General features: G+C 37.3%; 1 protein-coding gene across 44 annotated transcripts in view; it reads left to right on the forward strand.

Moving 5' to 3' along the window:
* The window catches only part of CALD1 (caldesmon 1), a 271,434-nt gene that overhangs the window by 91,937 nt on the left and 151,670 nt on the right, over positions 1 to 27,827 (forward strand). For 3 of the 44 annotated variants that reach the window (XM_077997385.1, XM_077997405.1, XM_077997414.1), the window contains exon 1: positions 15,696 to 15,725. The exons of 39 other annotated variants lie outside the window; for them this stretch is intronic. The gene's annotated coding sequence lies outside the window, so the exon portion shown is untranslated. Of the gene's footprint in view, positions 1 to 11,255; positions 11,337 to 15,695; positions 15,726 to 27,827 lie in introns of those variants that run through there. 2 more of the 44 variants (XM_077997404.1, XM_077997403.1) reach the window with 2 other exon arrangements.

Below are 27,827 nucleotides of genomic sequence, written 5' to 3' on the forward strand. Positions count from 1 at the left end.
CTCCCAGTTCCAGCCTTTCCTTCTTTTGTTTTTATTTTTATTTTAATTTTAGAGATAGATGGAGTCTCACTCTGTCACTCAGGCTGGAGTACAGTGGTGCAGTCATAGCTCACTGCAACCTTGAACTCCTGGACTCAAGCAATCATCCTGCCCCAACCTCCTGAATAGCTAAAACCATAGACACAGCACCATCACGCCAGGCTAATTTTGTACTTTTTTGTAGAGAAGGGGTCTCCCTGTGTTGCCCAGGTTGGTCTTGAACTCCTGACCCCAACTGATCCTCTGCCTCAGCTTCCCACAGTGCTGGGATCACAGGCATGAGCCACCACACTGGCCCCATCCTCATCTTTAAAAGCAATATTGAGAATCATCTTGTTTGGAGAAACTCTGATAATTTCCCCAAGTGCTGAAAAGGGAGGATTGAAACAGATTGCCATTCAATTGAAGCTTTTCCTCTAATGGAGTGAGAATTTTTTTTCTTTTTTTCATTTTTTTTTTGAGACAGAGCCTTGCTGTGTCGCCCAGGCTGGAATGCAGTGGCGTAATCATAGCTCACTGTAGCCTCAGCCTCCCAAGTAGCTTGGGGCTACCACACTTGGCTAGTTTAAAAACTTTATTTTTCGTACAGACGAGGTTTCACAGTATTACTCAAACTGGTTTCGAACTCTAGGGCTCAAGTAATCCTCCCACCTTGGCCTCCCAATGTGCTGAGATTACAGGCCTGAATCACTGCACCCGACCCAGAAAACTTTTTAAAAAACTTTATCTGAAACCAAAGCACATAGTGCACGAAGGCAGAATCTTAGAATCTTGTTGCCCTCATATTTTCTAAAACTGTCTTTTATCAGCATTTAAGTTTCTAACACATGAGATCACATATGTGAAAGAGCTTGTGCTTTGTAATATCTGTGATTTTACTATCTATAGCAGAATATATTAAAGTGTAAAAGTGCTCCAGGAATCTAAGACGAGTAGAAGAAAAGCATGTTTGACCCCAGCAACCGTGCTTGCAGCCAGGCTCGAACGAGCAATCATGTGGATGGGTTAAATTGTTTATTATTTATTTATTTGTTGGTTTGTTTGTTTTGAGACGGAGTCTCTCTCTGTGGCCAGGCTGGAGTGCAATGGCACAATCTGGGCTCACTGCAGCCTCCGCCTCCTGGGTTCAAGCAATTGTCCTGCCTCAGCCTCCTGAGTAGCTGGGACTACAGGCGTGCGCCACCACACTGGCTAATTTTTGTATTTTTAGCAGAGACGAGATTTCACCATGTTGGCCAGGATGGACTCGATCTCCTGATCTCAGGTGATCCATCTGCCTCAGCTTCCCAAAGTGTTGGGATTACAGGCGTGAGCCACCGTGGCTGGCCAAATTGTTTATTTTTGTTGTTCTTTAAATAAAAGTTTATTTTAGAACACTTTCAGATTTACAGAAAAGCAGCAAGAATATTCCGGAGTTCTCATATGCCCCACATCCAGTTTCCCCTATTGTTAACATTAAGGTGCATTTGTCACAAATAATAAAACAATATTGATTCATTATTACTAATGAAAGTCCAGCCTTGATTTGGATTGCTTTAGGTTTTACCTAAGGTCCTTTATTTACCTTTTAAGCCCCTTAAAATAGAACAGTGTTTCATATGGGGAAAATGTAATGTTCACATTGTAGCTATATTGATGGAACTCTAATACATGAGTGAAGATGGTATAAGCTAGCTCTTTTCTTGAACATATACTTACTGGACTGACAATCTCTTGAGGACTTTCCACCTGTAATACCTTAGGCCTCTTCCGGTCTCTGGTTTGTTTCCCTTGAGACCATTAGCAGATTGCTCAGCCTGACCCACCCTGGTGCCAGATGTTGGAACCCTCTTGCTGCTGCCAATCTGACTAGTCATTCCAAACAGATGGTAATATCCAGCATCACACCCCTCCCACAATTTCACAGTTTTAGGCAGAAGCCTTAGAGTGAAAACGTTTACCTGGCTGTTGAATTGCTGAAACTCTGTTCTTAAAGCTGCTTCATACTACAGTGACTTGTGAGAGCTTTGACATTAATAGAAGGTCCAAAAGAAGACCTGAACCATGTTCCTCCAAATCTTGAGATCTAAAGACTTTGGCCAGTTTAAAAACACTACAATCTGTGGAAAATACCTGTTAGTAACAAATAGAGAAATTATGAAGGAGATTGCTTTCTAGACATCAGCCTTCCACTGATGTCTAGAAAGTCTTCCACATACTGAGCTTCCAAGCTTTCTTTCAAATACGAGTTACCAGCAGGCACTAGCAGAAAGAGTCTTTTAGATTCATTTTCTGCCTTTGAGCAACTTGCTGACTGACATCTGGAGGCATCTCAGTCTTCTGGGGTGGCAACTTATGGGGAAAGGGCTGGAATAGATGTGGTCTCTCCTAGTTTTAAAGCTGCTTGGATTGGGGCTTTATAACGTTCCCTCAGAAGGCTCATTGGTGTCCTTTCTATCAAATTTCTTTTTCTACTGTTTCACTTTCATTAAGAAATCGCTTCACGGGAAAAAATGCTAGATGTGGTTCAAATACTAGTTACACATTTGTTGCCTTCAAGATAACTAGTTATTTGATTGATCACAGTTGGTTTGTTTTTAAAGTTGATTTTGTGTAGAGTTATAATCAAACACGTGCAAGTGAATCAATCAAGTTGAAAATATATCATGATGAGGAAATGTAGGTATCTTCTTTGGTATCTTCATATCAAAAAATTGAGAGGAACCCTTAATAATGAGTGAAACTAATATTCTTGACTCAGAGAGTGTCCTTAAAACCTCAAAATAACAACAATATCTGCACGTTGAACTGGTTATCTAAGTATAAATAAAGTTGGTAAGAGACACCTTTCATGAAAGGAATGGCTGAACTAAGTCTCAAATAGGAAGACATCAAAGTCAAGGAAGAAAGTAAGAGCTCAAGGCCTGGGGTGGAAATGGTTACTAGGTTTAGCCATCTGCTTTGGTCTTTCCTGTTGCACATGTAGCTGTATAGTTTACATAGAAGTATCTCTCCAGAGGATCAGAAAGAACAGATTTATGGAACCAGATGTGAGTTAGCATTTCTACAGGTGTGGCTCCGCAGCTGAAAGAACATGTTGTACCAGGGATGAAGTTTCTTATTATGTAATCAATATAAATTACCACTAGACTTTTACAGAGGTTGATAAAGCAAACATGTGTCATTTGGATTGGCCTTCTGGTATATAGAGAGACGCTGCTTCACAACGTGAAAAAATGCACCATTTGACACTCATGAAAGACTTGGTAGAAAATACCATGACAGTAATCAGGCAAGGTTGTTCCCCCTTGCACACAGAGCGGATAGCTGGTGACTAGATGGAAATTGTGTTCATATGTTTTTCTTCATCAAGAAAAACAAGGAACATTTCAAAAATATTTTTAAAGTCTCTCAGAATCTGATAAGAAAGGGCCAAGAGGATAAAAATTAGAGGACTGGAGAAAAAATAACAGAATGCGAGAGAAAAGATGAAAAAAGGTAGAATTAGTTAACCTACAGAAGAAAATATCCTTAGGTGGTACAGAAAATCAGGGTCAAAAAAAAAGATAGGTAAATTGCAGATCATTTAAAAATTGCACACAGAAAGAGAACTTTAAAATTCTAGACAGTAAAAGTAAAAATGTTGCTGATAAATTAATTTGTGTCCAAGTATTTAATACAAATGTTTTGATTTTTTAAAGCTGAGAGTTTTATGCTAGATTTTACAATGAAACGAAAATAAAAACTACTTTTGGGCTTCTAATTTGCTTAAACTTTTTCAATTTAGTTTAAATGTATTGCTCAAATCTCTGATATTCTTACTAATTAAAATTTTTTTCTTAATCAATTCATTTCCAAGACAGCAGTGTCAATTTCCCACAATGATTGTGGATCTATGACAGTCTCCTTATAAAATTTCTCCTTATAAAATTTGCCATAATTACCGTTCATGATTCTGACTATGTTGCTTGATACAAAGAAGTTTATGATTTTTACATCTTAAAGCGTATTTTGTCTGCTATTAATATTGCTACAACATTTTTCTTTTGTTATTTACTTATTACATAAATTTAAAACCTTTTATTTTTAATATTTCTGTCTAATTATTTTAAAGTGGGTCTCATTAATAGCATATAGATACATTTCAAAATCTAGTCAGAGAGTTCTATCATTTAATGTATGAGATAAATCCATTGTATTTGTTATTATGGATTATATACAGGATGTCTGAAAATCTGAAAACAGCACAAACTTAATTTTAAACAATATATTAGTCACATTTTAAAAATATTTGCTCAATATGTTTTCTTCAAGCTTCAGTCAACATTTCAAGTAAAGCATCTTTAAATTTAAAGCAATGTCCAATTTTTTAACACTAAAAAGTATAATAAATACACTATTTTCCCTGAATTTCCAGATTTTTTAGACCCTATGTAATGTATTTATTGTACAAAACCTATGAGCATATTATTTGAAATGTATCTAATCTACAGTGTAAGTGCTTACCCTATATTTTCTGATTTTTTTGGACTCAAGGTAATTTAGTCTTATTTTTAACATCATATTTTGTATTTCTTCTTTTCCATGTGTATTCTTCACGTCTTTATTTTCTCCCTTCATAGTGTTTTATTATGTTTATTGATTCCCTTTTCGTCTTTACTGTTTTGGCTATATACATCCCTATTCTAGAGAATATTTCTACTAAAATTTAATATGCATATATTACAAAGTATAAATTTTATTTTCCCTCCAAACTATCTGTGTTCATCCTATAAGCTATTATTGTTTAACAATCTGTTTCATTTTTAAACCCTGAAAAATTCATTTTTTTTTTCAAGAGTCAATTCTTACAATAATCTACCAATATATTTTGTTGATTTCTTTGCTCGCCCTTGTTTCTGGTATCTCACTCCCCCTTTCTGGGTTCAAATTCCTATTTGCTGAACTTATTCTTTAGTAGTTCCTTTAGAGAGTGACTTTGGGTTGTAAGTTCTTAGACTTTGTAAAAATACACTTTTTGCTTTTACTTTTACTTTAGACCTCACTCTTGGATATTCGCTTAGCTGAGTATAGAATATTTTTGCTTGGTACATTGAAGAGATCACATTTTCTTTTCTCTCTCTCTCTCTCTCTCTCTTTTTGAAACAGGGTCTCACTCTGTCACCCAGGCTCCAGTGCAGTAGCACAATCATGGCTCACTGCAGCATTGACCTCTGGGATCATGGGATTCTCCCACCTTAGCCTCCCGTGTAGTGGGACTATAGGCACACACCACTATGCCTGCTAAATTTTGTATTTTTTTTAAAAGATGGTATTTTGCCATGATGGCCAGGCTGGTCTCAAACTCCTGGGTTCAAGCCATCCTACCATCTCAGCCTCCCAAAGTGCTGGGATTACAGGTATAAGCCATCACACCCAGTCAAGATATTATTACATTTTCTTGTCACATCTATTTAGGAGAAGTTGGCTGTCAGTCTTGCTGTCCTTTTTTCTGCCAATATAATTCATGTTTTCTCTCTGGTCATTTTTGTAACTGAAGTAAAAAACAAAATTTTTACGCAGAGAAATATTCAGATTTTAAGTGTAATATATATGTGTGTATGTGTGCAGTATATATACATATATATGTCTATGTATAGGGTATATATGTTTGCCATATATATGTCAATACATATGTGTCTGTGCATGTCTATGTCATATATATATGTCTGTCTATATATGTCAGTTTCTGTTACCACATTGCCTACCTTAGACATCTATTGTTCTGATTTCTATCACCATAGATCACATGTGTCTAGTCTTGGAATTCATATAAATGGAATCAAATAGTATATATTTTTTGCCTGGTTTGTTTTGTGCAATATAATGTTTTTGTGAGTCTTCCATGTTGTTGCATGTGTAAGTAGTTCATTTTTTAAACTTAATGAATAATATTTCATAGAATTAATATACATAACTTGTTTTCCATTGTCCTGTTAATGGTCATTTGAGTCGTTCCCAGTTTGGGATTTTATGAATAAAGATACAAGAGACGCTCCTCAACTTATGATGGGGTTATATCCTGATAAAGCTATTGTAAGTTGAAAATATTTTAAGTCGAAAATGCACTTAATACACCTAACCTACTGAAACATCACAGCTTATCCTAGCTTACCTTAAATGTGCTCAAAGCACAGCTGGGCTAAATTATCTAACACAAAGCCTATTTTATAATAAAATGTTGAATCTTATGTTCTGCATATCGCTAGCCAGAGAAAAGATCAAAATTTGAAATTTGAAGTACACTGAAATTGCAACAGTTCCATACTGTTGTAAAGTCAAATCATCTTAAGTCAAGGACCATCTGTGTAACGTTCAAGTACCTTTTTCCGTGTTTGTGTGTGTAAGCACAAGTTTTTATTTCTTTTGGCTAAAATTCAGAAGTGGAATTGCTGAGTCTAATGTACATGTTTGTCTTTACAAGAAATTGCCAAACTGTTCACTGTGGTGATGCTGTTTTTAACACTTACAAGCAATAAATTAGCATTCCAGTGGCTCCTTATCTTTAACAACATTTGGAGTAGTCAGTCTTTTTAATTTAAACAATTCTAGTAGTTGTTTGGTGATATCTCATTGTGGTCTTATTTTGCATTTGTCTAATGACGAATGATATTCAGCATATTTTTTGTCCTTATTGAACATATGTATATCAAGTTTCTTGCCTAATCTTTAAACTGTTTATTATTATTTTGTAGAGCTCATTATACTTTCTGGATACAAGTTAGATATATGTATTATATGAATACATATTTTCTCCCAGTCAGTGGCTCACCTTTTCATTTCCTTGATGCTGTATCTTGATAAACAAAAGTTTTATATTTTAATGAAATCCAATTTATCATTCTTTAAAATTTTATGGCTAGTTCTTTTTCTTTTCTCTTTAAGAAATATTTGCATACTCTAGGTTGCAAGGATCTTCTATTTTTAAAAAATTTATAGTTTTTGCTTTTATGTTTAGATCTGTGGTCCATGTGTATGGTTTCAGATAGCAGTTGAGTTTCATTTTTCCCATTCATTTATCCAATTGTTCCAGAACAATTTGTCAAAAAAACCTTTTCTTTATGAATTGCATTGACTCCTTGTTGAAAATCAATCATCTCCTGCATAGGCGTGGTTCTGATTTTTTTTTTTTTTTTGAGACAGTCTTACTCTGTTGCCCCAGGCTGGAGTGCAATGGCACAATCTTGGCTCACTGCAACTTCCACCTCCTGGGTTCAAGCGATTCTCCTGCCTCAGCCTCCTGAATAGCTGGGATTACAGGCACGGGCCACCACACCTGGCTAATTTTTGCATTTTTAGTAGAGACGGGGTTTCGCCATGTTGACCGGGCTGGTCTTGAACTCCTGACCTCAGGTGATCTGCCCGCCTCGGTCTCCCAAAGTGCTGGGATCACAGGCGCGAGCCACCGCACCCGGCCAGGCATGGTTCTATTTCTATAGCTTCTTTTCTGTTCTATAGATCCATTTGTCTATTCTTACATAAATGCCAAACTGTCTTGATTACTGTGGCTTCATTAATGTTAGACATTGCTTGCTACCATTCTACTGTTGGAGATAAGGATTTGTACATTCATAAAATCTCCCCCTTCGATACAGCATCTTCTCCATTCTTTTGATATTATAATAACTGTATGAATACTTCATAGCTGACCACATAGTATACTACGATTACATTTTTTTTCTTTATTACCACTTTCCTTCCTACTACCCACCAGGATTTAATAATGACTTCATTTCTTTTACCTGTTTGTTTTCTATTATTAATGCCTGCTCCAGGGTATCTGACAGGAATGTCAAATCCTTTTCAATACAAACACATCAGTAATTTGTCAATTATTTTTCTTTTAAGGGATTCTTCTGGATACTTCTTGGCACTTTCTAGGTTTGGTGCACAGCTTGCTGTTCTAAATCTTTACTTCACAATCATCTTAGGCATTTCCTTCCTAGGACTGAAAGGAATTTCCTTTGTATGTGAGCTGAAATTTGAATCCTTCATTTCCTGGTTTCCATTATTCCTCCTTCTTTATACTCTTGTTTTGATGAAGAAGATTATCTAACAGCATCTTGAACAAGGGTCCAGGGAAGACAACATTTCTGAAAACTTAATTCTTTTTAGTATCTTTGATTTAAGTCATACTTGATTAATTTATTGACTGGGCATAGAATTCTAGGCTGGAAATCATTTTTCCTAAAACTTCCCCAAACATACCTGCATTATAACCACCCAACAGGTTCTCCTTGCCTGCTGCCTAGACAGAGCTGATTTATCAAGATGGGCAATTGCAATAGAGGAAGAGTAATTCACTCAAAATCGGCTGTAGGGGAGACCAAAGTTTTATTACTGCTAAAACCAGCTTTTCTGATAATTCGAGATGGGAATTTTTAAGGGTGATTTGGTGGATAGGGGACCAGTGAGTTGGGAGTGCCGATTGGTCGGGTCAGAGATGAAATCATAGGAAGTAGAAGCCGTCCTCTTGAGCTTGGTCAGCTCCTGGCTGGGGGCCACAAGCCCAGATGAGACAGTTTTTGGATTTTTATTCATTCTGACCACTATGGGCCTGTTCAATCCAGAAAAACACATCTTTTAGTTAGAAATTTTCTTATATAATTTTGGTGATAATTTCCTTCTCCTCATTTCCCATGTTCTGATACACACACTCTCTCTCTCCTCTGTCATTGAATTATTGAGAGCTTGAACCTCCTAAACCAACCTCTCTGATTTTATATTTTCTTAACTGTATTCTACTTTTCTGTATCTTATTCTAATTTTTGAGAGTTTCCTTAACTTTGGCTATATATTGTTTTTAGCCATACTATTTTTAATTTCTAAGGGTTCTTTGTTGTTGTTGTTGTTGAACATTTCTTTTTATAACATCCTGATCCTATTTCATAGATACAGTACTTCTCTATGTCCCTGGAAATATGATTTATATTTTAAGTGCCTTTCTGCCCCTGCCTTATCTGAGTTTTCTCTGTGTTCCTGTTTTCTATTATTTGTGCTAGTCTCTGTCTTTCATCTTTCCCTCAGAATCCTGGTGATCCTTGGCTGTCTGTCCACATAAAGGAGCAAGGCAATAAAAAGCTGATCAAAAGCTGTAGGTTCGGGAGTGCTGGCTGGCAGAAAATAGACCAATTATTTTTCTTCCCATGGCAATCTCCAAATACCCATATCTCTAGATCCTTTTTCTTGAACAAGTTTATCAAAGATATTCTTTTTGCTCTGTTACCCAGGTTGGAGTGTAGTGGTGTGATCTCGGCTCACTGCAACCTCTGCCTCTTGGGTTCAAGTGATTCTCCTGCCTCAGCCTCTTGAGTAGTTGGGAGTATAGACACGTGCCACCACACCTGGCTAATTTTTGTATTTTTAGTAGAGATAGGGTTTCCCCATGTTGGCCAGGCTGGTCTTGAACTCCTGACCTCAAGTGATCCACCCCCTTGGTCTCCCAAAGTACTGGGATAACAGGTGTGAGCCACTACGCCCGGACCCAAAGAAGATTTTCCAAAACTCTTCCTCTGAGTTGTAAGCAAAGGGTCAACATTCTGAGAAGTCTTAGGGCATTACCTGCATTGCGGAGCCATCCCCATGGGATAGTTCCCCCATTTGCCTTTGGTAGGCCCTGTCAGTTTGACTGGTTCTAGGCCATGTTTCACATCAGTGTCTTGGCTGGAATTCCTAAGCAGATAGTTCATATTTGTTTACCATTCCCTCACACAAAAAGTGTTTTTGCTCCCCTCAGCCCACAGTTTAGCTTCCTCATTAGTAGGCTGTTAAATATCAGCCTACTTTGTTGCCCATGCTTGAGTACAGTGGTGCAATCATGTTTCACTGCAGGCCCAAACTCCTGGGCGCAAGCAATCCTCCCACCTCAGCCTCCCAAGTAGCTGGGACCTCAGGCATGTGCTATCATGGTGGGCTAATTTTTTTTTTTAATTACTCTTTGTAGAGACAAGGTCTCACTATGTTGCCCAGGCTGGTCTCGAACTCCTGGGCTCAAGTGATCCTCCCAACTCGGCTTGCCAAAGTGCTGAGTTTATAGGCGAGAGCCACTGCCTGGCCCCCATTCTATTTTTTTAAGTGCTCTGACAAGTGCTTTTGCAATTTAAGCAAAAGATCCACTCCCTGGCAAATGTTACAATATTCTAATGGCAGAGCCAGCTTGTGTTCTAGCCAGGCCAGAAACTTTCAGTAAATGGGCACAGGCCCGAATAGAATCCTAGATCTATGGCACGCCTCTGAATGCTGGGTTTGTCAGATTTCTTAATCCCTGTACACACAAGGCTGGAGATGCCTAAATAAGTCTTTCTATCCCACCCAGTCACATATATTGAACACCCACTCTTTTGTCTGATGAAGCATTATTTCTCTGTCCTTTATGCCAGTTTGTAGACCTTCAGGTGTGGATTTAGAGAATGATATTGAAAACATCAATCTTAGGCTTTCTGGAGTATGTACTCTTGACTAGAGTCCTTCATATGCTTACAGTTCCTAGGGTGCAGATTAGAGTTAATTTACTATATTGTCTGCACTGAAATATTTTAAAACACATTTTCAACAATATAACATTGGTGACAATGCTGAGCTAACTCTTTTAGGCGATGAGGGGCTCATTGCCAAGGGATAAAAAAGTAGTTGAATGTTTTAGGATGAAAATAAACTAATGTTAAGAAAATAGTACAACCAGGGGAAAGACTATCTCATAGAAAATCTATATTTACTAAGGAAAGAGTATGGAGGCTAGAATCCATGAGGATTTTATATTCCTCCCAGCACCCTACTTTTAAGCTGAAATTATCAATAAAAGTTCATGAGAGACATTGTGGTATGATACCGGGGACACAGGTAGTATACCTACTACAGTCTTGCTCATGGGCTCTTGCTAATGAATCATGGTTTTAAATTCTTTTAAATTTTTATGGTTTTAAAATTCTTTTTAATGTAGTATTTTGGGCAGCTGAAGCTGACGGGTCAGAATTGATGCATAAGAGAGATCTTCATTGTAATACAAAAGGCACTGGGTCTGTCCTATCTGTGAGAACTTAGATAAAAGATTGAACCCTTTGAGCTTGCATTTCCTCATCCATTAAAAAATAGGGGTGAGGGGTGGGAGTTATAAGAACTAAATGAAATAATATAAATAATTTAGCCACTGCCTGTTGAGGCTGGATAAATATCAGTTCCCTCCTCTTATAGCCACAAAGTTTTAACCAAGCTGATATGTTACATTCTGCTCATGTCTTTTCCAGGAGAACTCCATCTAGAACAAAATATACATCAACAAGGTATAATTGTGTATGTTTTTACTGTCAGTTTTAGTCATATCTGTCATTTTTTATTTTCCAACATGAAAAGAGAGGTTTAGGGTAGTCACATTGGAAAACAAAGAAAATAAGATTAAAATTCCCTCAAATCAACTTTGGAGCCCTAAAATATTAATGCCTTGACAGCTTACTCACAATCACAAAAGGCTGTGAGCCAACATTCGGCTTTGCATTGCAGAGGTGATGAGAACATATTTTCATTGCTAGAAAAAAAGTAAGCTATACAGACAGAAATGGGACATGGGAGCCAAATTCCACAAGAACACCCTCGAGTTTAAGGGTTTTCCCCCCATCTTTTGACAATATTTAGAAAACCAAAGACTATAAACTTTTAAAAGGAATCTTGGATGACTTACAGAAATGGTAAGGTCACCAAAACACTTTGTAGATATTGAATTTTTATAAAAGTATTTAAATTGATTAATATTATTCTCAGAGGTAGCATAAACTTAAGGATCATAAATGCTTACTAAAAGTGAACATATGGGGACTAGCTGCCAATTGCTGTCTAATCAACCCAATTGGTCCAATCCTGCACTTTCAGTGAATTGACTTAAATCCTACTCATATGAAATAAATCAGTGGTCGGAGATAGCAAATCTGCCAATAGGCTACTCTCAGCTGTCTTAATTAGTATTTCCTACATTTTTCCAGTTTCTGGTACACCTTTGAACTGCCAGATTACACCCGATGGAGGATCTATTTGCCCTTTATTTAGTTATATCATAATTTATGTATAAGAATATGTATACTGAGCTCACCATTAGTAGGGTACATGCATGCTGTTTTTCAAATAGTCAATATCCTCCTGCCCTGCACCCTGGGACAAGAGTGCGCCCTGTGTGATGGCTCCCTGAGGAGAGAGCTACAACAACCATTGAACTGGCCATCAGAGGATCAAACCGTTACTTTATCTTTAGGGTTCCTCCCATGACAGCTGAAGATCTTCTCTTTTTCTGCCACAACACGACCACACCAGTGTGGGCCAATTTTTGAAATGGCAGCAGTTTCATAAAACCCAAAGTTTACCTGTGAGGCTTGGTCAAGCCTTCATTCTGTGCTCAACCTTTGCATTCTCATTCTGAGAACGCTTCCCATCCTCTTTTAGCTGACCATGCAGCAGCTAGGTGTGTGGGAGTTAGCCTCTTGGCAACTCCTGGGCCACGGAGGAATGGCCAACCACCCAAGTTGCCTACAGATTTTCCCAAGCACATGTCTATCAACATGTGCTGTCAGCCAGGCAGATTGTTTCATTGGTCTTGGATGCTTTTCCATTCACTCTGTACTGATTGAAAATTAATCCATAATTCAAGGTTCAGCTCATATACCTCCACCTACTTATTGCCCCAGTGAGAATAAATGGTTCTCCTCTTGGGTTCCCACAGCACAAACCTCTGTGTATTATATCTGACCAATAGGGTTTACTACTGTCATCTCCCTACTTCATTAAAAGGCAGTAACGATTTTTATTGATCCTTGTATATCCTGCCCTCAATTCTAATGCCAAGCACAGCATCAGACAGAAAGCAGAGGCTCAACAAATGCTGAATTGGACTGAATTCAATTAATTGAAGAAAGGATTGTTTACTGACACTGTACTAATACTTCTAATATTATCCTGCCTCGCTGGGGAATCTTCACTGGGGGCAGAGGTCTGGAGTACAATCAGAATCAACTGGACAGTTTTCCAAACTATACAGGCTAATGTTAGCAGATTGTGTTAAAAAGCTATTCAGGATACTCTGAAATTATCCCTGCTCGCATCTCACCAATCCTTATGCTAGTAGAGAACCTTCAAAGAAGGCTCCCTGTCCAGAATACATCATTCAGAATCTTATGTTTAGCTTTCTTCATTTTAATGAAAGCCTCCTAAAACTAGTCCTGGATGTGTTTTCATCACACTTGAAGTTTAATTAACTGATAACTCAGGCACAATGGAAATTCTTAGATGCTCTTAAATTACATTTAAACAAAACCATTTACAAGTGATCTAGTAAAAATCTGTTTCTTTAATGGGCTATTTTTAATGCTTCCTAAACAAGTTATTGTAGGTGGGCCAATTTTCCCTCTTTACTTGTTACTTAGAAGTCCATCTGGACATGTTCTATCCCGATCTTGTTCTCTCACCCCACTGGCTACAGAATAGTGCGTTTTTGTTTGAAAGGGTCAAAACATTAAGAATCTGACATCCAAAATATGTGCTATTTTTTTTTCTGGAGTCAAAACCCCTAAAGTATAAATCCTTTTTAAATGAAGAAAGCAGTGCCAAAAGAAATGAAACATTTTTGGTCCCTCTCCAAAACAGAGAGATAGCACTGAAACAGGAAGTGGATGATTTAAATATCCACTCGGCATCTTGGCAACATTTATGTTTAAGAGACTTAAGGTTAAAAGGTTTTTGTCTGGCCTGGGAACACTCTATCTTCCCTAGGGTTTGGAGGTTTGGGGAAAACTTTTAAAAACTTATCAAGTATTTGCAATTAGCCATTTTTTGGAGACCAATTTGTTACTGGGAATGTCACAGGAAACGTTCCCTATATGCTGCATGCTACCATTACTCTCCTACTTCTTTTTTTTTTTTTTTTTTCCCCGAGACGGAGTCTCGCTCTGTCGCCCAGGCTGGAGTGCAGTGGCCGGATCTCAGCTCATTGCAAGCTCCGCCTCCTGGGTTTACGCCATTCTCCTGCCTCAGCCTCCCGAGTAGCTGGGACTACAGGCGCCCGCCACCTCGCCCGGCTAGTTTTTTACTTCTTATGTTAACCTCTTTAGCCACCTAGTTTCATGTGGTAGAAAGTTATTGTTTTATTTTCTATAAAGAAAGAAGAATACGGTTCCAGTTCTTGTAACTACTTCTCCCAAAGTTGGAGCTACACAGAATGACTGAATAAGCAGAATGCAAAACTGGGGTTCAATTGATTTTGTGTGTGCTGTTTCCGAGGACCAGTTAGTGGCCCCATTCTTATAGCTAGAAATCGACAGTACTGGGAGGGTTTACACAAGGAAGTCAGGCCTTCTCCTACTTTCCACCTTTCAGAGATGAGAAACCACTATTATCTATTTATCAGCACAACACTGGAAAAAAAAATAAGCTCAAGGTTTTTGGTCTAAAAGACTGGAATAATGGTGTTGTCATTTACCAAACCTAGGAAGAACATAGAAGGAGGAGCTATGGGAGTGCAAATCAGTAGTTCAGCTTTGAACATTTTATATTTGACATGACAAAAAATTAGGCATTTGATTGGAATTGTTAAATAAGCAGTTGGATAAACAAGTCTGGGGTTCAGGGAAGAGGTCCTGAATATATTTATTTGGGAGTCATGCATTTGCATGGTATTCAATGCCAACAGACAAGATGAGACCAAGCCAGTGAGTTATTAGATAGAGGAGCGCAGTCCCAGGATAATTTTTAGGGTCTTCCAACATTTAAAGATCAGAGTAAAGACCAGAAACCAGCAGAGGAGACCGAGAAGAGTGGCCAATGAGGCAGAAAGAGAACCAGAAGGGTGAGGTGTGCTAGAAGCCAAATGAAGAAAGGACTTCCAAAAGAAGGAAGTGATCATCTGTGTCAAATGCTCATATATTAAGATGAGAATTGAGAACTGATCATTAGCTTTGGCAATGTAGAAATATTGATGATCTTGAAAAACGTCAAGGATGGTAGAGAAAAAGCCTGATTGGCATGGGTTCAAGAGAAGATGGGAGGAAAAGAACTCGGAGCAGTGAATAGAGACAAGATTTTCAGAATTTTTGTTGAAAGAGGGGCAGAGGATTGGAACAGTAGCTGGAGAGTTGTGTGGGTTTTAATGAATATTTCTTTTTTTCTCTTAGCTTAAGATGAGATATATTTTGACATGCTTGTATGATGATGAGAATAATCTAGTAGACAGAGATCACTGATGATGCATAAGAGAGGTGACAATTGCTACAGCAATGTCCTTGGGTAGATAAAGAGAGCATGAAATCTAGAGCTAAGTGGAAGGGTTGACCTTCAGTAGGAGCATGGACAAATCAGGCATCATTGCAGGAGTAGACAAACTATCTGGATTCAGCTATAGTAGATTGGAAAATAGGATGGTAGAAGCCTGTGATGCTCTTATTGGATTGCCTCCATTTTCTCAGTGAAATAAGGAAGCAAATTCTTCAACTAAGACGAAATTAAGGAAGCAGGAGGTTTGGGAGACTTTAAGGCAACAGAGGATGCTTGGACTTGGGCAACAGCAGACTTGCCAGGTAGCACTAAGGACCCAGTTAACATTACTGGTAACAAATTTTAAGTAAAAGCAGTTAGCTTAGCTGAGTGTTTTCCTCCAGCTGGATTTAGCTGCCTGCCTGCTTGCTACATGGAGAGCAGTGTTTAGAGTGATGAATCAGGGGATGTCAGCTGGTAAAGGAGGGTGGGTGGCTGAGGCATGTGGGAAGACACGATCATTGGAGGAGAGAAGCCCAAGGAACTAAGAGACCAGGGAATTAGAATGATCACAGACAAGAATATTGAAATCACTGAGAATTATGGCAGAAGTAGCATTGGAAAGACTTAAAACCAGCTAACATCTAGAAATGAAGGAAAGTAATGCAGGGATCAGAAAATGACTGCAACAAGGAGGGGTAGAGGATAATATTTTCAGGAAAGAAAATAGCTGTGGAGCAAGGAGATCATTGAGTCTACTTCCAGGCTCTGTGATACAAAGGGTATGGAAGCTGTCAGAAGAGCTATAAATCATGAGAGGAAGTATAAAGCATGAAGTTGCAGGGAACATTCAAAGAAGAGTTTGAGATACAGGGTCTTGGCTAATGACTTATTTGGAGTTACAGAGAAATCAGAAAGGGGAATGACATTGGATCAGAGCAGGAGATGCATAGAGCCAGTTGGCTGTTGGAGTAGGGGTTCCACAAGGATCTGGAAGTCCTGGGGGTCTTGCAGAATGTAAGGCATCATGCAGTCAGTCCCAGTGGTCTGTCATGAAGAGTGTAGTGGTGAGACTGGGACTGCTGTGGAGGGATTTCCTTTCAGCAACACACAGAATTCTGGGGCTCCCTTTCCCTTCCTACTGAGGTTGATTGGAGGCTTGGGAAGGAGTTGGTTACTAAGAGTACACAAAGCCCTGGGAACCACCTTAACTCCTCTAACCCTACAGAAGATGCTATTTGTTCCACACCTTGTTTAATGCTTCAGTACAGCTGGTCCATAAGTCTTTGCTGTATCCAGAAGAAGGTCAGATAAAGAGTGAAGGCACACCCCCATTGGAAAAAAAGCAACAGTCTCTCTGTGATTGTTGATTCACTATTTGCCTGTTGACTCCTGGAATTAACACTCAACAGAGTCAAGAAACCTGGGTATTGGTCTTGACTGAGTGTCCTTGGATAAATGCCTCCCCCAATTTGGTTTTGAATGTCTTCCTCTGTAAAATAAGGGAGCTGGATCACATGACATGTATGTTCCCTTTAAGCCCTGAATCTGAGTCTTTAACTGTGGCTTCCTAGCTTTTGGGTTTGGCCTACATTAGCCCCTAGTTCCTACCCTTTATTCTCAGTTTTGCCATGGTCTAGCTTTTCATTTCTTATGTCAGGAGCATGGACCAGCCACAGTACTTTTGACTAGGTTGCTTGCTGTCCCTTAGGTGACTGTGTCTTCATCATGTCCAGACAAGTGATGCCAAGGATTGCTGCAACTCTAGCTTGCCTTTGGGGATGAAGTGGGTTAGAACCCAACACACAATAATATGGTTGGAATTTAGGCTGTGCATACTGTCTGAGAAGCAACTATCACATTGCTTGTATGTCTATGGCACAAAGAACAAGAAGAGATGAAAGGAGAACATATACTCCATGTTGTCTCTCCAGCTGGTCCTTAAGTTATAGAATTTCTGCCTCTTTTTTCCCCAGTGCTAGTGGGACTTCCCAGTCCCAGTTCCTCCTGGAGAAGTTTCCTGTCATTGTTCCTGGATAAGGAACACTCTGCTTGGGGTTTTAGTACATGTCACTCTTGCTTTGTGAATATTAACTAAACATGGTTTTGGCTGTATAACACTGATGCACTGTAATGATATCATTCACCTATCTGAAGTCTTACTGTTTAGAGGGGTGACCCTCTAAACCATTTCTTGTGGTTTTTAAGGTTGAAGGAATGTTTAACTGAGCCTATGAGGTCCTATACTAAAATTTTACCTATCTTCCAGAAGCTAGCAAGGCCTAGGATTTTTACTAAACTAAAAAATGCAATGAATTGGTAGAACTGAGAAATTTGGTGTTTGAACCAAATGCATGAAGAAAATGAAAATAGAGACAGAATACTTACCATCATTTACAAATATATAATATTCTCAAAAGAACCAATTATCAAATAAAACATTTTAAGATATCTATCCTTTGAAAAACAAAGCCTATTAATTTTTTAAAAAAACTACCCTTGAACTGGCATATATTCCCTTTGTAAAATATCAATTCCTTAAGAATCCTTCTTTTAAAATAACAATTGTGATAACCAGGGTCATTCACTTGTGAACTTGTCTTGCCTTCTCTTAACTAGATCCAGAACATTTGTTTTGCTCAGTGCTGTCCTGCTTTCCCTCAGCCTAGCTAAAGTTCTACTAATTTAGTTCAGTTGTATAACTTCCTTCTAGTGGGAGTCGTCTCCAGCTTTAAAATTTTATTTTTCTGGAATCATGCAAGAGTTTGTTATGCACAAGTATGGACTATAGGCTTTAAAAATAGAGCCAAATTTTACATGCAATCGCAGTTTATCTCAGTGTCTAATTATATAATGTGATGCTGCAAATCAATAGACGTGTCCTTAGCACTGCATCAGGTAAGGATGAGGAACACAGGGGCCATGTCGATCCAAGAGCTTTACAGTTTGTCTACTGGCAGCCATTTATTGAAGGAAATTGCTAGAGTTCTTGGATTTTCCACTTATTAATTTTTGCATGCTGGAAAAGGTGAGAATTTGACTAGTTCCATTTAGTTTGCAATTTAAAAGCTACCCCAAAATATTTGAAAGAGCTTATGACATCATTCTTAGATCATGTGTACATGCTCAGAAACCAAACCTATTCCTGAATAGCCCCTTTCTCTTCAGTCAATTTAAGCAATCAGTAGACTGTTTTGTATATGCAACATTAATTCATTTGGAAGATTTATGCTTATGTTGTTGCGCTGACTGAGCTGGTCAGAGGATTTTAGAAGTTTCCAGACGAATGGGTAAAATGTAGGGAGTAAGCACACTTTGAAGTGAACTGTGCAGTCATAGGGTCATTGTATTCAGCCAGACACTGGAGAAGACATTTCCACTGTTTCCCATACTAGTTACATTTCATTGACAATCCCATGGCTTCAATAGGTGAGACTCTACTGTGTCAGAAGGTACAACAATGAGTTTCAGTCTCCTTGAACTTCTCTTGTGGCACCTGTTTCCTCCTTGGCTTTATTAAAAAGTTATGTCTTCTGTTTTTGGAAAAGTAGCTGTCAGAGGATTAGAGACAATTCGTTGAATTGGATTATTTGTTGTCACAAATTTTATAATAGTATTGTAGATCACAGACCAATGGAGAGCTGTTCACATTTGCTAGGATGTTATTACTACTTTGGTTTTATTTTTATTTAAATTTTTTATCTCTACTATTCTCCTTTATGGTCAAAACTATAAAGAGTGCATCTTTGGAGGAATGCGAGGTAGGTAAGCTTGCTAAGAGCTTCCTCAAGACTACTTTAAAAGAAGACTTATATTTAACAAACAGAATCTCAATATATGGACATAGACCCTCTTGAGCTGGTTAGAAAGGACTTTTTTCTTTATTTGCTCTTTTTGACCACTGACATTTATTTTAAATTTTTTCTTTTTAAAACATTTTTATTCTGAAATAAAGTAAAAGATTAACAGGAAATTACAAAATAGTACAGAAAGGTCCCAAGTACCCTTCACCCAGTTTTCCCCAGTAGTAACATCTTGCATAACTACAGTACAATACCAAAACCCAAGAAATTGACATTCGTGTGATTCACAACGTTATTCAGATAAGAAGGTCTTTTTTTAAAACAAGAAATAATTCATTACAACCACAGGCTTCCTCTAAAAACTGTCCCTTTGACTGAAAAATGCCTGATTGTTTGTTGTTTATTCAGTACTTCTCCACATTTTGCAGAGGCAAACAAAATCATTTTTATAAATCCCAACCTATGAAGGACAGAACAGAGTCATTGTTCTATTTTTCAAAGTATACAAAAGCTAAATGAGAAAAAAATCATCTGGGAAGGCAGAAATCCATTGGTGCAAAGTTTTTAGAAAGCTAAGTGAAGTAGTAATTATCTTACTCATTCCATTATTGAAGAATTCTTCAAAATTTTATTCATTTACAATAAAATTTCAATAAATTCAATTCCATTCTATTACAATAAAATTTTATTTACTTACAATAACATTTTCCCATATATTTCTGAAAAGTCACAGTTTTGTGGCAACAAGATTAGAATTTTCAAACAATACTTTTTGTCACACTTATCTTCAACCCATTTTGTTATAACCTCATCTGTAATAAACCCAAAAGAGTTTACTCTTTTTCTTTATTTCTTAGTTAACTGTTTTTGAGTTTTATATACACAGAGAACATTCCTTGAAGAAAGAGGCAAGGTATACATACACACAGTTTGGTTGCTATTTTTTCTTACAATGTATTTATACTGTTCTCAATTTAAAGACCAAATAATCTCAGGAAAATACAATATTTTACTTTTTAAGGTTCATATTTTATGAGTAATAAATTTAGTTTTGAGGGATACGATGGAAAACCATAAATATGAAAGCACTCTCTTAAGGTCAACATTAAATCTGATAATATGTAGAATAGATTTAAGACTATTTTGAAGTTTCAACTAGAGTTTCACCCAGTGTGCTTTCTTCTTAGGTTTTAATGCTGGTTTACCAAAGGAAAAGTAAATTGCTTTCTGGTAACAAATTATTGCAGAAGATCTTCTACTTAAAGCACAGATGCATTTTTTTTTTTCATTTACTTCTCTGTTTTTGAAGGGTTCGATGTTTATTTGGGGGAGGTTTATGTCAATTATTTAATCAGAAGCAGGCCCCAGAGTTTGCCAGTGATATTTTGGAATGTAGGGTGTACTTCAAAGAAAGGTTCCATGTCTCTTGACCCAGATGAAGCCAATTTTTCATAGTGAAGAGCAAGGTAATTAGATTTTCTTTTTCAGAGCAACAATTATTTTTAGACTGAATTTGATGGGTCATATTTCTCTGCTCAGTAAATCTTGAATTATCACTCCACACTGGAAAATGTAACTCAATGACCCACCATTGCGCCAGAGCTTCTATGGGCAGCCGAGCTCCAAGAGGCAGCTGGACATGATGTGAATTTGGTGTCTATGACAAACTCCAAGATGGCAACCGAGCAGTAAACCAGTGGCAGTAGTTCATATGCCAACATTTTTGTTTATTTGTAATGGAAAACTTTAGGAGGAAAACACAGGAGACTGGGTGCCAGGGGTGTGAGGTAGAGATTTCAATCCTGTTCAGTCACTTGGGAAAATCCAAACTGACCACACTAAACCAGATCCAAAATCCCAGACTAATTTCCTCTCCTCTTTCCCCTGTGAGTGCTTCTGATTTCACACACGGCAAGAGCAACTGAGAACAGGGAGCCTGACTAGATGAATTAGGAACCCTCGGGGAGGCCGAGGAGCAAGAACAAAAGGCCTGGAGTTGTAGAACATGCTAGAACATGAATGACAGTCTCTAGGGAATTAAGAAGCATTCTCCACTCTATTCCACGGCCTTTTGCTGACTTAACTCCTAGTCTTCCTTCACATCTCAGCTTAGGATACCACTTCTCAAGGAAAGCTTAACAGACTCAAGTTTGACTTATTACCTTTCTCTATGCCCTGACAATTATTGATACCCTCTCCAGAGCAGGGTTATCACACTGCATTGTAATATTTAATATTGACATCCCTACTGGACTGCAAGCCTAATTGAACTGGGGCCATACCACTCATGTTTACAATTGTATGCTTTTTGCTTAGCACTGTGTCTAGCACACAGGAAATGCTTAATATGTATGTGTTGTTTATGTCAGCCATGCCCTTAATGTTTGGGATGCTCCAGATGGCTTAATAAAGTGTTTAAGTGTCTTTACAACCTCAGCCCAGTCCCATGGAATTGAAATAATCTCTACCAAGCTTTGGAAAATTCAATCAGCATCTAAGAAGCGCTTGTAAAAAGCATTTTAGTACCCAATGATGACTACACATAAACCCTCTAGATCCTGAGCCAGATGTGATGGCACCTGCCTGTGGTCCCAGCTACTTGGGAGGCTGAGGCAGGAGGATTGCTTGAGTCTAGAAGTTCAAAGCTGTAGTGAGTTATGGTTGTACCACTGCACTCCATCCTAGGCAACATAGTGACATCCCATCTCAAAACAAAACAAACAAACAAACAAACAAAAAACCCTGGTTTTAAGAAAACAATGAAGATAACCATGAAAATACACACTAGCCTATAAATGTATATGCTAAAAGAGAATGGAAACTGAAACAATGGATCTAATGAAAATCAGGTATGGTTTTGAAATTTTGTTAATGTTCTTCTTTTTTCACCAGTCTATTCACTTCAGTTTGATTTTCATGGAAATTCAGATCTAAGAGAGAATTTTGAGTTCTTGTCTACACAGATGGTAACCAGAAACTTCTAAGACATAGTCTCAGTGTAATTTTCAGCCCGTAATGATGAGGGTGGTCTGTCTACATTGTAAGAAGATTAAACTGACAGATTTGTGATCTTGTATGTATAGATGGACAATGACCTAAAAGCTATGCTTAAAATTGCCCCTGGAGCCATTTTACTCCTGAATCTGTTGGTTTCTGTGGTAAAATATTCAGTTCTATGTTGTCAAAAAGGTGAACAATAAAATCTAGGAGAAATCTGTCATGGGTAGAAGTGGGTGGAACACATTTAATCCACCAGATAAAACGCTTCCGGTCTAAAGGCCGCTGAAAGATACTTGAAAGTCTAGATGTTGGGTGATCTTCTCCAGATAGCATTGTAAGATACACAAAATATTTGAAGTCAAGTCATATTACCAGGAGAAAAATCATTTTCACTGTTCCTGGAAGAAGTCTTTCTGTCTACACTTTACCCACTATGAATGTCGAGACGTTCTGAAGGACTATCTTGCACCTTTAGTAATGAATGTCATTTAAAAATTAATCTCTTTTAAAATGAGATTTTCCATAAATGCTAGATGTCCATCGTTGCCCAGTTTCAAAGGAAAAATCTACGTGATACTCTGACATATTGGTCAAATATTTTATTCTGGGGGATACGGTGGGTAGCAAGGGGTGGTCGTGGACTGTAGGGAGTGTTGACTTCAAAATATATATTAGCATTTCCATTATTTTAAAAGACTTTTAAAAGACTAACAATATAACATATGGACAAAGGGATACATTCCTTAGAAAAATTTTAATGGTAACATGAAACCACAGTAAGCAGTGAAGGAGAGGAGAGGAGAAAAAAGATGTAAACTATTTACTTCCCCTTAGAGGCTAGAATGCAGTTGTTTTCTGTTAAACTTAGAATATGTTTATGCGTAACTGACTCAATTATAAAATGAAAGCTAAGCAACTGTTGGAATTTGTGATTACACCATGTAAATGTTACATACCTTGGCAATGTAAAATAATAATAACATAATTTTTTAAATACAGAAGAGACTGTAAGAAAAAAAAATAAGTGTGCAAATTTCCCTATGCTTTATAACAGGGATTCAGATAATATCTAGTGGTAATATCTGTAGTTAAAACAACAACAAGCCCAGCCTTTTAGTTTTTTTCATAATTTTAACTTTTAAAAACCCATATCTCATTATAAAGAAACATTTATCTAGTTCATCAACTTCTATCATTGAAGCTGTTTCTCTTTGTTAAATTATTGTAAGTAATATTTCTAAATATTAGACTACATTTATAAAACTATTTCTACCTATCCATCTATCTATTCTTATATTTTTAGAGATATCCAGAATTTTGTTCACCAAATGTTAACAATTTATTTCTGAGTGCTAGATATAGGTGATTTGTTAAAAATGTTCTTTATACTTTTTTATGTTTAACTTTTTAAAAGAGTCAATGACATTTTTAAAAAATTATTATTATTATTTTTTGAGACGGAGTCTCACTCTGTCACCCAGGCTGGAGTGCAACAGCGCAATCTCAGCTCACTGCAACCTCTGCCTCCCAGGTTCAAGTGATTCTCCTGCCTCAGCCTCCTGAGTAGCTGGGATTACAGGTGTGCACCACCACGCCTGGCTAATTTTTGTATTTTTAGTAGAGATGGGGTTTCACCATGTTGGCCAAGCTGGTCTCCAATTCCTGACCTCGTGATCTGCTCAGCTCAGCCTCCCAAAGTGCTAGGATTACAGGCGTGAGCCACTGCGCCCGGCCAAGAGTCAACAACATTTTAATAAAAGAGATAGATGTTTATAGAGAGAGCTAGTTGAACCTCTCTCTCTTTATTTCTATCTATGATTTCCTTTTTTTCTTTCAAAGGTTTAACAATTCATTCTTTAAAATATTGGTTCAATTGTGGCACACTGACCTCTCTTGTTGGCCAGAAACTTATAGGGGGAAGTCTCAAAATTATTCAGTCTAAAATCACAAACAGCTGACAACTTTGTGGCACATCGTCCAATTCTTGGAGACAGTGCCAACCCTTGGACAGGTCTATATTATCTTGGGCACAAGACTGCTTGCTAAGTTAAAGTTACATATTGAAGAGAAATCAGATATTTTTATTTCTAGAATTTTCTGTTTGATGAGGTACTGTTGGCTATCTTTTATTTATCTTTTATTTGGGCCAATGCCTAGGCCCAAAAGAGGTGGTTTGGTGAATGATAATGGGTAAATGGGATGAAGGGAAACTTTCTAGAATTTCTAGAATCATATCTTGTCTGAACAAGATATGAATTGATCAGTTCACTTGTCAAACAAGAAAGATATTTGTGTCTATCCACAAATTTTATTCTTCAGCTGAATTCAGAATATAGTGATTTTTCATAAGAAACGACAAAATTTAATGTTATGCATTTGTTAAAAAATACTAACTTGTCTAGCATAATCCTGAAATGTCAAACATATTCTATAATTGTTTTATGGGTGAATGCTAACACTCACTGTAAATGAGGCATTGATACTTCCTTGTATAAAAATATTTTAAATTTCTAAAATTTCTTGTCTTACCATCTCCTTTTCAAACTTCCTCCCCAAATCTTCAAACAACTTTTTCTACTTCATTTGAAGAGAATTAGGTATGGTTTTCATTCATTGCATTTTTCTATTATATTTCTATACTCTACGTTCTATTTGGTGATATAGTTAGTTGCTTCTATTTCCCTGGCTAAATCATGTGTTCTTTGAAAGCAGAAACTATGCTTTAATTTATCCCTGCCTCTCCACTGTAACTGGTTTAGTACTTTACATGTAGAAGCTCAGTACTCAAGTCAATAATGTGGAATTGCCTTAAGATGAATTGGTGAATAGGTCTGCAGAAAAATGATTTCTCTGTGGGTCACCCTGCCCACCCCAACTGTACCTTCACATGTCTCCTTAAAATGCAAAATTACTGGAAGCTTGGGAAAGATGTATGCTTCTATATGTACTTACGTATCATCTCAAAAAGAAAATTTCTGTAATTTTTATCTAAAAGATGCCTATGAGAACAAAGCCAAACAAGTAGCTAAGGCCCTAAGCACTCAATGGGAAGAATAAAATACCTCGATATTTACATGGTTCATTTTGACTGTACCCACAGGGCAGCGAACATCTGCATGAAAAGTAAAAAATTCAGCTTGTTAGATGACTGGTTGTGAAGAGCCAAACATTGGGTATCATGTCATCCACAGGTCTGGTTGATTGAATATGAATTGCCCCCTTTTTATCCAGATGGCTTCAGCAATAGATAAAGCATGGAGACTTTTCCACATTTTACATGGTGCTTGGTGTTGTAGAATTCAGCGTTTGTGTGTTCTTTTTCCCCTGTCTTGCTATTGCCTGGATCTCATTAGGAACCATTAGTGATGTAATACTAAACCTATGGAATCTTAAACACGCTTTTAAAATCCTGTGGAATAAAGATGTCTCCTACCAAACCAAAAATGCAGTGGGAATAGACAAAGTTACATTTCTTTAAGAAAAAAATGACTCATTTCATAGTTCCCAAACTGTTTTGACTGAAGCTTCTCAAAATAAACTTTCTGGAATATAGAGCCTTTGATGTCTGACTTTGAAAAAAATATCATTTCTCAAAGATACAATTCAGACCTTTTGGGGTGTTCATGTATTTTTGCAGATTAACTTTTATTTCAACAAGTGAATGACACAATATTAAATAGTCATCTGACAAAGAAAGAAAAGTATGTTTGAAGTGGTCTTAACTCCTACACAAACCAAATATAAAGAACATGCCGTATGATTTTTTAAATTGCCACAAAAATAGAATTTTCAGAACATTACCAGAAGGGGGATTTGGTCCATTAAGAATAACAAAACAGTTTAGATGTCATGAAAGTAGAAGATTAGGAGTGCCGTTAAGCTTACTAATGAGATTTTTGATTCATATGCTATTTCCTAGGCTAGGCAACATTTTTAATTTTTCACAGTCTTGAACCTTAATCCTTGAAGGGTAATTCAAGTTTCAGAACTTACATACTGCAATTTGTTTGGGGTGGCAATTTGCCATTCATTTGCCTCTGGGTTCTTTTGTTCTCTTTCAGCTGGGGGACTCAAAAGTGGTCATTTATTAAGTCCAGGTCTACACATGACCACTGAAACAACTGGATTTCAATCAAATCTTCTAAAAAGTCCAAACCATTTTTGTGCAGTTGATCAGATTGATTTAAGACATCAATTGCTCTATTCAAATAACAGTGAATGAAATAATTGTGTAACTGGACAATCCTTCTTCTTCTTTTCTTCTTCTCCTTCTCCTTCTCCTTCTCCTTCTTCCTCTTCCTCTTCTGTTTCTCTTTGGAGTGGTGGAAGGATTGGTTAACATCTGCATTCTAGCTTCAACTCTTCCACCTCTATCTGATGCTTGAAAAGTTTCTCTTAACCTTTCAAGCCTCATTTTTCTTATCTATAAATGGAGAGAACAAACGCTCACCTTGTGCTATGTTTGGGATGTTAAATAGATGCTGTGGCATTTGATACACGATTGGCCTACAATAAATGTAATTTTTTCCCAATTTCCCCTCAATTGCACATATGGAGTTTTCTGCCTTTATTCATTTTCCACTGTGATGATAACTTCTCAACAGAGGGTTAAAAGAATATTTGACACTCGTTATATTACACTGTTAAAAAATATGAGAACTAGAGATACACCTCACTTGGTCAGATCTGAGCTCCAGGGCCTGACGTCTCCGATGATAGCAAGAAAAGACTGTTGTTGGAATTTGTGTTATTCTCTGAGGCTTTAAAAATACTACCTTTCCTTCAGAGCCTTTTAAATATCTATTATGCAGTAACATCTCTACACTACTCTTGAACCTATGCACATTTTTAGCCTGGTACCAGTATTGAAAGTAATATATTCCAAGTGTTTAATACTTATAATGCAAAGAGGTTTTTCTGTTATTCGACCTAAAATGATCACTTCAAAGCTTTAAGATTTAGATAAAGTGGGGAGAAAGGGGGATAGAAAAAGGAGCATGAGAAAAGGGGTAAAGTAATTAACATTTATAAGATGATGGCCAAGTTTATTAGAAAATAGATGGGGTCATACATTTCGGTAGACCTGAACTTCACTTCCAGCCCTGTCTCATTCTAGGGCATAGAGTTGTTAAAAGAATGTAATGTACCCGCATTAAAATAAATTTGCTTTGTTAACTATAAATTTAAGTTTGGATTTCCTCTTTCCAAGCATGTATTTTTAAAAGTGATTAGGGTAATTTAAGGTCTTTAAATTGCTATGAAATATCTGAGCATTAAAGGGGGGTGAGAAAAATTAGCATTTTAAAATTCTCTATATAAGGATAATTTTATAGTCTAACTTTTGGATTTATAGATATCTTATATATATTCTCCTAGAAAAAACGTGAAGATTTCCCTTTTGGTGAAGTCATTTAGAGTTCATTGTTGGTTGGTATAATCTACAAAATTATATTCAATCATGCAATTAATTTAAATATTGCATCACATAATAACCCAAGGTCATTTTATATATTTACAATAAAAAATTGTTTTGACCCTTCCTATAGATTAACCTTCCAAATGATTTATTGATCATTAATAGCTCAATTTTTAGACCCAGGGGTCAGAGTTCAGGGCATGGCAACTGAGAACAGATCCCTGTACAGACTGACCAGAGGAGCCTCGGGTATGCCGGGGAGAAATACATGCACGTTTCTCAATGTCTCAGGCTATCTTTTCCTTCAGTTTCACAAACACCATCTT

Source organism: Macaca mulatta, chromosome 3 (assembly GCF_049350105.2).
Source record: "Macaca mulatta isolate MMU2019108-1 chromosome 3, T2T-MMU8v2.0, whole genome shotgun sequence".
Classification (NCBI taxonomy): Eukaryota; Metazoa; Chordata; class Mammalia; order Primates; family Cercopithecidae; genus Macaca; species Macaca mulatta.